The sequence below is a fragment of the Grammomys surdaster genome, unplaced genomic scaffold (assembly GCF_004785775.1).
Source record: "Grammomys surdaster isolate TR1022 unplaced genomic scaffold, NIH_TR_1.0 220, whole genome shotgun sequence".
NCBI classification, from domain to species: Eukaryota; Metazoa; Chordata; class Mammalia; order Rodentia; family Muridae; genus Grammomys; species Grammomys surdaster.
Genome location: NW_021604665.1, coordinates 7,468,203 through 7,481,576, shown reverse-complemented (window position 1 = coordinate 7,481,576; position 13,374 = coordinate 7,468,203).

Below are 13,374 nucleotides of genomic sequence, written 5' to 3'. Positions count from 1 at the left end.
GTCTAAGAAGTAGGATCAACTTCTAATTTTCAGTGTTAAATCCTATGCTCTGCTTTCTCTTGCAATGTTCTCAGGATGATGGAAGCAGGTTATGTCCCACACTGGGCCAGACACTGTCATCAATGAAAGAAGCATCCTGGAAGTGGTGGTTCTGAAGCTATTGGGATTGCTGGAGACAGTGTAGAGGCTCAGCCAGTTTAGCTGCTTCCTGTGATGGTATCAAATGCTGGCCAGAACAGAACAGAGTCTGCCACAGGCTCATCAGGTACGCCCTTCCCCATCCAGTTCTGAGTTGGCTGGACCACTTCTAGGAGAGCCCAGGGCTTCACTGGTGAGCCTTATGACTCTAGGAAAATTGTTCCACATGGTTAAAATTTCATAACTATTTAAAAGCCCAAGTAGCAAGATCTTATATTGCAACAGTCGATGAACTGGCAACTTTTGGCACCGGTTGTTAATTAGAGACTAGGCTGTAGCCAAAGTACAAAAACCTCAGATGCCTTGGGGGCCAGATGGGAAAATTTTAAATGAACAAAAAGGGCAGACAGTAGTAGACTGAGAATAGCCTGTGATGTACACTTTGCCTGGAGGCAGCCAGATTTAAAAGCAAAATTTAAACTGTTGAATGTGGCTGGGGAAAAAAAAAATGCCAGCTCCATTTGTAAGGTCACCAGCATAGAATCTCAGGATGGTGGATGAAACCGGGTGAAGAAAAGAAAGAAAAAACAAACAAACAAACAAACAAACGAACAAACTATAAAGTTTGAGTTGTCAGGTCAGAACCCTGCAACATCCATAAACTAGGGACTAGCAATTTGTGAACCTCAAGAAACACGACTTAGGGAGTTCCCCTTGCCAGTGTGAGACACAAGCATCCGCACCCTGTGAGATGCTGAACCCAAAGCCCTGCCTTTCAATTCAGGCAAAAAGACATTTATTAAAGTTACTTCTCTGAGAAACATATTTATGTGCGTTATAAACAAGAACACTTTTAACATTAAAAAATTTGAACTTTAAAAAATATGTAAAATGTTCAAGAGATGTAAACAGGAATTTTCATCTCATTTTCCATATGGTTATGTAAGCACCTTAAATATCAACACAGATCACAGACAACCCCACTTACATGCACAAAAAATTTCTAAATAAGGACAAATTAATTAAAAAATTGTTTCCAAAATTAAATGTTATGTTTTGGCAGCTAGCATAACATTTGTTATAATAGAGACGGAAGGCTGTGTGCTGTATCTAAGGAAAATGTCCACATAATTAAAGTTTCCCATAAGCTGCTTTAAAATGCGGATATTTAACACATCCAGTAGACGCTTCCTATGGGCTTCTGACGTTCTATCTCTGAAGACACAGGAGGTAAAACCAGACATCCTTGTGATGACACCTGTTCCCGTCATAAACATGAATAATTATTGAGGCTATCCCTATGAGAAATGTCTTTGTTCTTCTTCGATGCTAAGATGTTTCTATTATCTGTGAATCCATCTTCTCGGCCTCAGAGCCTCTATCACCCCAACATTGCCTTTGACCCCAGCATTGCCCAGTGCTCTACCAATGCATATCACCCCAACATTGCATATCAGTTACCCCAGTACTGCTTATCACTGTTAGGTCCAAAAACAGTCCCCTAAAACGACACTGCAGCTGAAGGCTGACGACATCCTTTGTGATGGCTTACAACATCCTGGGTGAAGGCTCGGGGCTCAATTCAAGTTAATGGGATAAACAGAAGAATTATTAGCATACAAACAAAATCAAAACTCAGAATTCCTCAGAAAGCTTGCAAATCAGGTTTCTCTTTGTCAGGTGAAGTTGTTACTTTCCTTCTGGGCTCCCTGTAGCCAACTCCCTCCGGAAATGGATATCCGCTTCCCAGATGAACTCAAACAAGCCTGTAACAGATCGAAGTCCCACATACCAGTTCCTAGGCTGTTCTGACTCATGCTTAACTCTGCTACTTGTTCTCCTATAAAAGCGGCAAGGCTCTCCCACCACTGTTGTTCTCTCTGACCCCTTCCTTGCCTAAGAGCCAGATGTGATAGTTTAATTCCCCAATAAACCTTTCTACCCAAGGAGCAGTCTAGTTTGGCGGTCTCACCAGACCCTTGCTTACAATCCCCGATATTTCCTGTAACCCCAGCATCATGAATGGCCCCAGCATTGTGTATCACCCCAGCACTGAGTACCACACCAAACCCAGCACTGAACACCTATAACAGTACACTAACAATCTGGATTATTACCAAATCTGTCAGATCAGCATCCATTACTGAGTTCTGAGGAAATGAGTAAAGTTCTGGGACCATAGCATTGACGGTTATGTGCTGATGTTAGGTAATAACAACTCTTTTAGGTGTTGTTGAGAATTTTCTGTTGTTGCTGATGTTATTTGCTCTTTGGAGACCGAGTTTATGTAGCTCCACCCCTCCCTCTCTCCTTCATCCTTTCCCAGTTCTGTCATTCCTTGTGGGCTATAGATAGAAGCCAGGATTTCACACCCTTTAACCTTGTGTTCTAACCACTAAGATACAGTAGCATAGCCCAAAGACTGACATTTAAACACCTTTCAAAGGAAAAAAATGTATAATTTGTTTTTTAATTCAGAATATCATCTTGTGTTCATTAATATCGACTAATACCTGCTTCTGTCTTCAATGCCATGTACATTTAAATTTTCTAACTTTGATAAACACGGTATTTTCCAACAATACAGTTTTTTAAATCAATTCACTTTTTAAATAATTCATCTATTTTTAATTTCATATACAATAATGTTTTGCTTGCATGTACGTCTGTGTGAAGATGTCAGATTCTCTGAAACTGGAGTTACAGACAGTTGTGAGCTGCCATTTGGTTGCTGGGAACTGAACCTGGGTCCTCTGGAAGAACAGCCAATGCTTTTAACTGCGGAGCCATCTCTCCAGCCTCAGGAATACAGGTTTTTAAAGGCTTATTTTGGATAAATTTCATAAAGCAGACATGAAAAAGAAATCTGAAACAATGTGTGTTATTAGTTTTCCAGTACCATAAACTGGATAACTTAAAGCAATGAAATGTGTTTTCTGCACTTGCTGGGGTATAGTATCAGATGTGAACAGGGAGAATCTGGTTCCTCAGGGAGAACATACCTGATCCTCCCTCCATCCTGACCATCCTTGGCCTTCTTTGGCTTACAGTGGTCACTTTTCCCTTTCCACCCTCTTCACAGAGCCTTCCCTCCTGTATCATGTACATGCTTTTTCTTCTTATGAAAACATCAGTCACTAAAATTAGGGTACACTTAGCATGACTTCATCCAAGGTTGATGACAACTTTTTTTCTCATAAGGCCTCATCCAGGATTATCAAAAGCGAAGGCTTAAATTTACTCTCTGGGGGATATGCACTCAAGCCAGCACATATGTGGACATACCAGTTATTTAACACACAATTGTGTACAATGTAAAATTTTTGTGACATACAAATATCTTCTTGTTAGATGGTTTTACAGCTATTAGGGCAGACAATCAACTTCAAATCAATGTTTAAACAGCACCATTGGAACAATGAAGATTTTCATGTCCTACTTGGGAAAAGCATGCAACTTTTCAAGTTGTACAATGAAGTTCTAACCCCAGGAAGAGATTCTGGTCATTTTATCTTGATTTTAGTGAATATTCTAATTAGAACCAACCCTTATAATGACTTTCATATTAATTGCATTATAGGGTGAGTGTTCTTCTGGCTGGGTTTTATCTCTGCTATAAATTGCATTGTTACTTCCTATCATGTCCCTTTCATTATCAATTATTGGAGACACTTCCCAGACAGCACTTGGGGCCACGAGTAATTGAAGACACACCTGATAAATGGGGAGAATTTTCCCCTTCCCTGTAAAGGCTAGGGCTCTAGAATTGCCCGTGGAAACACTGATAGAAGATACACCTTTAATTAATTCTTAGAGTTTCAGGAATAGGGGGATAAAAACTACGGAAAATACAAAGGAATTTGTAATACTTAAATTCCTGGCTCACTTTCAACCTCTCCACCACCCCAATTTCTTGCAACAAAGAGAGGAATTTTGACTTCTGAAAAGCCATTTTTCCCCTAAGTGATATTCACTCATTGATAGCTGTATTCCCTGTGAAAATGAAGCTGTTGACACATTGTAGACATAGTTGAGTTCAATACAAATGACATCTTGGAACATCAGATCCAAGATGCTCCCAGAGATCTAGCCAGCCAGCTTCACTTTCATTTTTTAGCATAGTCTGACCTCAGTCAGACCATCTTGCTTATGGGCATCAAATTGCCTTTCTTCTAAGTCCTTTTAGTATGTAGTATTATGGAGTAAAAATGGTGATGGTCCATGCCATCCAAGACACACAGACTACATGAATGGAGGAGACTTTCTGGTAGATGCCATGACTGAGATGACCGCTGGCAAAAATGTCAAGAATACGAGTTACCATTCCAGCCTGCTAGAAACCTCAGAGCACATCCCCAGTCACCTTATTAATGGAGATACATTGTGTGCCGGAGACTTCCTGTCAACTCTGTTAAGTAAATAAAGGAGACGTGAAATATCAGAAACAGAGCTCAGGAGTGGTCCCGGGGCTTTCCTTGCAAAGAGGAAAGCCAGCTGTGTATTCTACTAATTCGAAGCAAAATGAGAATGTATGTTTTTCATCTTTCTGGAATAAAATTTTCAAACACAGGTTGAAAATTGACTTCAGAAAAGACTCTTTCCCCCTCATCATTTGAAAGAGATATTTAGTGGTCTGGTGGTTATATGACAAATCGTGCCAGGCCCTGACAGAAGACAAATGTCTGGTTGAGCCCTGTGCCTCTAAATTGAACTCAAACCACTGAGTAATGTTTGAATCATCTTGCTAGTTTAGTCAGAATGTGTCAAGATCAGAATAGACTAGAATTTTTTATAGCTGGACATTCACATTTGCAACTATTAACTCTCAAGTCTGAACCCAAGTAGTTGAGTGTGAGAGAGCAAAGCCACCCAGTTCTGAGGTCCTATAGCTTTAGCTGAACCTGAGCAGAACTCCATGCGACCCTAAGATACCCATATCTAATGGCTATTTCATCCAAAGGCCTGTTCTCAACTGTCACTGTACCCCATCCCTCCACAGAGATGAGAACAGAACCATTTGCCTGTCACATCTGGGAAATTGCTTTAAAAGTCTTGTGGGTAAAGTCCCAGAGACCCACAAACCATCCTACAGTACACATGGTAGCCTCATAGGGCTTGAGCCCCAAATGCCAGCAGTAGTAAATTCCAGAAGCACATCTATGCAGCAACAATTCTTCCAGGTGCATGTTTCACACAATCACCTGGGAAGCTAAGAAAGCTCACAGAAACCCAGGTTGCTTATGGGAAGACTTGGGCCTTGTAGAATTCCCAGTAAGATTCCAGGTGGATCTCACTAGTCTCAGAACCCCTGCTACAAGATTCTGTGTTTGGAATTTGCATAGGAACATTTCTTCAAAGCATTTGGGGCTATGTCTGTTTTAACTTACTCGATCTCCTTGCACAATTGAGAAATAAATCCTAGAACAATCATTATTAATTATTGTTCTGATAGAGTAGTACTTGTCCCAGAGTCCTCGGGCTACAAGTTGATGTTAAGGCTATGGAACTTCATATGGACATAGGCGTCGTTCAGGAAACAGAAAAAAATACTACTGATACATACAAATATATGAGTCTTTCTAAATCACATAATGACCTGATTAATAATTCACACATTCATTTAAAAGAATTACTCATTGAGGATTTTTCTTTTTTTAATAGAATATATGAACACTAAAACAGCTGTGCTCTCCTACGTACATGGAATGTCCTGGAGTTTTACAAGGGATCCTAAGGTCAGAAAAGGATCAGAAAACCATGCCTCCAAGATTTCCTCATGATTTCCTTTTCTATATCAGTGTCAACACTCCCAGAGACCTCTGTGAGGGATTTCATAATTAACGATATTAATAATATCATTGACTAATAATCAAATAAATCACCCAGGGACCACGGCTACAGTATTGATCTCCTTGGCCTAGACTTGTGGCTCTGCATTTGTGGAAGGCTCCCAGGCAACACAGGTAGAGTAAAGGGGATCCAAATACCTCAGTTTCTTCAAGAGCCACGGTATCACCTAACCGAAATACATACACTGTGGAAATGATGGGGTCTCAAGGCAACAGGAAAAAACCCTCCAAACCACAAAAATCTAGCAATTTTCATTTAGTTGGTGTCATCATTATAGACCATCCTTCTAAATAAACAAAATCTTTCTAAAGCCGGGTTTGTAACAGCAGAAGAAACTTCACAAGAGATATCACACAGAATACATCTTAGCCCCTGAGCCTACAAAGCCAAAGTACGTTAGGGACATTACTATATACACAGGAAAAGTGAGCTGCTTACCATGCTGAAGCCAAGATCAGGTCTACTGTCTGCTTGCGCTTGCTCTGTGGGCCAAAGAGGAAATCTTTTGAGAACCATCAAGAGAAGAATGAAAAGCAGCCACCTCAGGATTTTATAGTGTTTCCACCTGGCTGGGGAGAGCCAACAAGATCAGCTGTTTCTCAGAGACCCTCAACCTTTGGTACCACCTTGGTGGAGATTAGGATGTGGACATGTATGTTTTGGGGGAACACAAACATTCAGATTATAGTGAAAGGTCTCCCTCCTCCAGCACACCTCACATAGTCTTAGGTGCCTGTCTTTTACTAGGAGCCCCTGGAGGGTGACTTCTGCTGGACCTGCCAGGGACAAAATCTGCAACCTCAGGGCATGCAGATGGGACCATCAGAACATCTGTCATTTCTCTATGTAATGAATGAGTTGTCTCTACTTTCCTGCATCTATTTTGGGTTAGTTTGAACACTAGAAACCATGACATCACCTTAGATTAAGGCTAACAGGTTCTACAAGGCACACATGCATACCTACAAACCTGTATGTAGATGACCAAGGGGGTCCCCAGAACAATTGATGGGCTTGTGTTCCTGTGATAGAGATGGGCTATGTGAGAGGAAAAAGCAGGGTGACGACTGGCTCTCAGTGTGTGTTTGCCAATTAGCACCAATTGAATCAGAACACTCTGGCCTACTTGGCGCCTTCCTCTCATGTACATTCAGTGCTCCAGTCTGGCCAGTGAAACAGCTTCAGGCCTGTATGAAAGCAAGGGGTGAATTACCACACACATGTGAACCGCCCTGACAGCCACACTTGGAAATACTGAACTTGGGGGTGGTGCAGATCATGTCTCCTCTCCAAGAGCCAGACAGAGAATAAACCCTCAGCTAGCTGGCAGCCACCTCCACTTCCTCCAGCTGGGGCAAAGCAGCAGTGTGTGTTGCCAGATCTCTGAATGGAAGGCAGTAATATGGATTCCACCCCCTTTCTCTCTTTGTGTCTGTCTCTGTCTATCTGTCTCTCTCAGTCTCTCTCTGTGTCTCTGTCTCTCTGTGTCTCTGTCTCTGTCTCTGTGTCTCTCTCTCTCTCTCTCTCTCTCTCTCTCTCTCTCTCTCTCTGTGTGTGTGTGTAGACATTTTTCTATTTTTTTCACCATTACAAAGAAGAAAGAGAAATCAGTCCTTATCATAGAAACCAGTAAAGAGGGCCTGTGAGAGGGCTGGGGCTTTGGAGCTCAGGCCTGCCGTCTTTGGCCCTCAAATCGAAGTTCCCAAGCTACCCACCTTTTCTAGCACCTGGGAACTTGTTTTCACTTTTTATTTTCTTTCCTCTATCCTTTTTCTCCTCCCCCCCTTCTCTTCTCTCCTCTTCTCCCCTCCTCCCTGCCAAAGGTCTTCCTCTGTAGTCAGGCTGGTTTGGAGCTAGAGCCTAGGATTGGCTCCTATCTCACTGTCAGGAGTGACAGGATTTACAGGTGTGAGCCACCACAGCCAGGAACTTGTTAGAAATGCAAACTGTTCACACAGCCTCCTGTCTACTGAGTCAGAAGCCCTGGAGGTGGGGCCTGCAGTCTGCGTTAACTGGCCTCACGTGAGATCCAGCTGTAAACTTCCTGGCTGGGCAGGGCCTTCGTGCAGAGAGGCTTGTGTGTCAGCTTACTTAGTGCTGGAATCCTCAGACTGGAGATCTGAGGGGCAGCCCTGCTCCTGCCCTTTTTTGATGTTGCTATAGGCTGTTCTTATTTCCTGTCATAGATCAGTCCTAGAGGCTCTTGTAAGGTAAAGGCAGGGCCTCTTTGGTGTTAGTACATTCAATCAAAACCTCTGGGACCAAATGGATCAGATCTGGCCATCACCTTTCATCTGCTGACACAAGAGCAAATTCCTGGTAGTAAAACCAAATGGAGGTCTCTCCAATACAGTGCTTTGACTCCGAAGTCTCCTCTTCACTCACATCACAGACAGGCCCCATCTCTTAGAAGAGATACAGTTACAGCTGGCAAACCCACACTCTACACATTTGTGGTTCTTCAACTTCCGTCTGAACAGAGCTTGCCAATGAAAGACAATGTGGTAACTATACAAGGAGAAACGCCCTTGTTGATAGACACCCTGTTAGCCAATGGATCCCAGCTAATGCCAGAAAATGAAGACATCTTAAGTTATAAGAGAGAATTTCAGAGCCAGCACTCCATTACCACCGTGATACTCTTGCTGAAGCTGGGCTACTAAGCAGGCCTCGGCTCACCAACCATCAGTCACTGCACAAGTCCATACTTAGGGACCCCTATAGAGGTACTGGCCTGTCATCTTCAAAGACACTGGAGAGTCAAAGGAAGTCAAAAGTCAAAAAGTGTCAAAAGTCAAAGGAAGGGAGACATAGCTGAGAGCTTACAAACCCATCTACAGGCAGGAGGCAGAGAAAGCAAGAGTGCATGAGAGAGGGAGAGAGAGAGAGAGAGAGAGAGAGAGAGAGAGAGAGAGAGAGAGAGAGAACTTGGTGGAGGCTTTTGAAACCTCCAAGCCCATCCCTAAGACCACATCTTCAACAAAGCCAACCCCCATAATCCTTCCTAAACAATTCACCAACTAGGTACCAAACATTCAAATATATGACCCTATAGGAGCCATTCTCATTCAAATTATTACAGATAGCTACTCCCTGTTACCCCAAATGTACCCCATTGGGGTGCTGTGCTCCTTTTGGATACTTCTGCAAAGTCCTGGCTCATAACAAATGTGCAGTAAAACTCATTTGCAGTCTGGCCAGTGCCTGGAAAGATTCACTGTTTTGAAATAAAAATGTCATTAAGTTCATTTCTCTGTGGAAAGCTCAGCACTTTGTCAACACAAAGGACTTCTCTTCCCAGTCTGGACTGGAAATTTAAAACACATGATATTTAGAATATAAGCAGGAAGCTTCAGTCTTAAGAAAGCTTCCACCGCAGCCTCCGAATGTCCTCAAATAAAGCACATTAAGGGCTTCAGAGATGATTCAGTCAGCATAGTGCATACCAGACAGGAAAGAGGACCTGAGTTCAGATCCCCAGCACCCATAGAAAACACTTGAGCATGGTTGTTCTCATTCATAACCTTACCACAAGGGGTTGGGCAGAGACAGGAGCTGTCCAGGGCTGGCTAGGCAGCCAGATTAGTCAAGTGAGCAGCAGCACAGCAATACGCAAAAGGTCGGAAGGCGAGAGTGAATAAGATGCTCAGTATCGGACTTCTGGCCTCTACCGTCATGTGCATGTGTGTGTGCATACTCCTACACAACATGTACATGCATGTACCACACAAACAGAATAAATAAGCCAGGAGTTCTGAGAGTGTGCGTCTTCCATCCCCCTTTCCTCAGCTGAGTCTCCTTATCCAGTGAATGCAGAACCTGAAGGGAAGTAGCCTCCAGGAGCTCAGTCAGCAGGGTTACATCCCTCCTGGGGTACTAATTAGAAGCAGTTCTTTATAATAGGACAGACAACACTCATGCCTGCTGACTCAGAAAGACTCTTTTGAAGACAGCTTGTCTAAGGTTTTTTTTTTTTTTTTTTAAAAAAAAAAACAACAAAAACTCCCCTCCTTTGGATAAAAATGAAGAGAATGGAGCTGGAGCTGTGTAGGCGGGGTGGAAGACTCTCTAAAACACCTGTGTACCCTTCCTCTGGGGCACTAATTGCATAATTGCATGTCCAATTGCATTTCCAAAGATTGCAATTTTCCATTTTGTGCCTTCAAACTATGCTTTGATGTAAAAAAGAGAGCGTCACTGGCACAGAGTGTACATCTCTGTCTCTCTGTGGATGTACGTGCTCAGCCCAATTTTGGAAATATGGCCTTCGGTGGCTCATTTTTGTATGATTGGTACATAATGACGCTCATCAGTAGTTTATTGCTATGTAATCAAAACTACTCAAGATTTCAATGCTGCACTAATATTAACTTGAACCATTTACTATTTTAATGAAGTGAGTGTTGACATAAACATTTGCATATTTATTTGTCAATACAAACAGATTTGATGTTGGAGTAATAAGGTCATTAAAAGTAATCACATATTTACATTTTTAATCCCTCCACCCCTCCACCCCTTGCTCTCATTCCTTTCCTCTTTACTGAACTCAATAAAGGAACCCGGGACAGTGGGGGAGGGGTGGGAACCACAGTCAAAGGCCACCATGAACTTTTTTCCACGTTCTTATCTATTAGCAGGTGACAACATCATAGAGGAAGGTCACTTAGTTTAGGCTACTTCAGAGGCCACTGAGGTGAACTAAGTTTTGTTTCAGAAGAACTGAAGGTAGACACCATTATTCTCAATGAAACCTACACAGAAGTAGAATAACACTGGCCTTCATGAAGGGTCAGGATACATTTAGAGCTGCCTGTGTGCCTATCTTGTCCAGTTCCTGCATAGTCTCACTGTCCTTGCTGTCAGTCAGCTCAGATGGCGGCTAAGCCTACCTGGCTTTTGGAGCATGAGAGGAAGAAGGCATAGAGACAGGAGCAAAGAGAAAGCTAGAGTCTTTTCTAGAAGCCAAGACGCCAAGTGTCAGAGAAAGAAGAACCGTGGAAGATTCTTTGCCTACAAGCTTTGTCATAGGATAGGATACATAAGTACCAGGGGCAACTTACTTAATTGCTGGAGATCATTCAGACACAAGAGTCTTCCTTGAAAGCCTTTAGAGCAAGAACTGTCTCCCAGTTAATAAAGTGTTTGCTACATTGGCAGGGGGATCTGGCTTCAATCACCAAAACCCATTTTAAAACAACAAAGCAGAGTGATGACGTGTGCCTGGAATCTCAGCAAAGGGAGGCAGAGACAGCAGGAACCTATTGGGGTTGATGGCCAGACATGTCCACCACTATCTCCATTATGTGTGTGTCTGTGTGTATGTGTTTTACACACAACTCCTCCACAAATTCCACTTTGTTATTATTTTATTTTTCAAACTAATACAAGGTATTCAAGTACCAGAAAAAAACCACAACAAAGCACAACAAACAACAACAACACAGAAACTGGCAGCTCAAAGTCATTGTATGAGAAATAGTTAGCTTTCAGTCAGCACCCATTCCTTCTGTGTCTTCTACCTCCACCAGCTTTGGCTGGTAGCTTTGGAGAACTACCATTTCTACAATGGACATACTTTTGTGCAATAGCCAATCCATATGCTGACCCTTTCGCCTCAAATTGGGCTAGTAACCCAAGGCCAATCTAGTTCTCTTTCTTGTTCTCTCTCTCTTCCCCCTCCCTCTCCGTCTCCCTTTCCCTCTCCCTCTTACCTTTTTTCTACTCTTTTATTTTTTTCTTTTTGCTTTTAAGGTAGGCTGAAAATGTGTAGAATTGTTGATTTGCTTAGCAGTTCTTACCTGTGGAGGATAACACTTAGATATTTATTATCTATCTATCTATCTATCTATCTATCTATCTATCTATCTATCTTTCTTTCTTTCTAATTTATCTACCTCTCTTTCTCTCTTTCTTTCTTTCTTTCTTTCTTTCTTTCTTTCTTTCTTTCTTTCTTTTTTTCTATGTTAGCTGAAGTCTTATTTTGAAAGAACACAGCACCATGAATATGAGCCTCTGTGGGTTAAGTATTACAGCTAGAGTGGAAGCGTTCCCTCCCTCAATATTCTTGATATTGATTGAACTTTTGGCTCCATATAGCAAGCCATGGTGGCCAAATCTTGGCTATTGTTCATCGGTGCTCTTGGATCTCGGTGTTCTGCTATATGATCAATGAGAAAACTTGCCCCGTGGTGTCCGGCTTTTTCTTATAGGTCAGAAAAAATTCTTCAAGCTCAAATCACGGAGGTCTTTCAAAATTGAGATTAGAAAAGAGATCCAGAAAATGCATCTTCGGTCTTCTTCTAGATAGTGACTAGGAGGACTCAACAGCATGGACCAAGGGGAGGTTGACAGATCTACCCTTCCTTACCACCCCATCCCTTCTCCCTCACCACCATCCACAACATTGTTCTGGACACTGATGGTGAAGACAATGGCAGTGACTACTCCCTCACTCTGTACATGAGCTTTGTAACTTACTTAAAGGAGAGCCAGAGAGATGGCTGCACCTGTCAAGTTACCATCTGAATCAGGAGCTGCACCTCCTTTGCCAATCCATGGGACTCAGTCCTCTCAGGTGAGATGCTTGGTAGTTTTTATCAACCTGACACAAATCTGAGGCACCTAGGAACAGGGAACCCCAGTTGAAGAATTGTCTCTGTCAGACTGGCCTGTGAGCAGGCTTTTAGTACATTTTAGTGATTAATGATTGATGTGAGAAGACAGGGTTCATTGTGGGTGATGCCACCCCTGGCCAAGTGGTCCTGGGTTATATAAGAAAGCAGACTGAGCAAGCCAACTGTGATGAGTTAGTAAGCAGCACTCCTCTGTGATCTCTGCTTCAGTTCCTACCTTGAGTTCCTGTCCCAATTTTCCTCAGTGATGGAACGTGCAAGATGAAGTGAACCCTTTTCTCCACACTTTGCTTTTGGCCATGCTGTTTTCTTAACAGCACCAGAGAAGCAAATTTAGACAGGTGTAGACTGTTCTTTCTGTTCTTTGGGACGGCTAATCTCAACTGTAAACTTGGACCCTAGGTGATTCTTACAGCACACTTAAGGGCATGTCTCTATAGGGACTTAGAGTAGTTACATCTCAGGGGCTGGAACCTAACTGTTGATTGATTCACAACATGAAAAGCTGTGAGCTAGAGGAGCTGTGGCAGGTGGGAGCCTGTGGGAGGAAGTGGACACAAGTAAGGCTACTTTAAGGACTTTGACTATATGCTCACATTTTGCAGCCATTCAACTCTCATCAAATTAATAACTTTGAACTTCACCTTGTTCAGATAGAAAATGAGGATGAAAAAGGACCTAATTCATTTTTTTAAAATTCTCTCCTCTCTCTCTCTCTCTCTCTCTCTCTCTCTCTCTCTCTCTCTCTCTC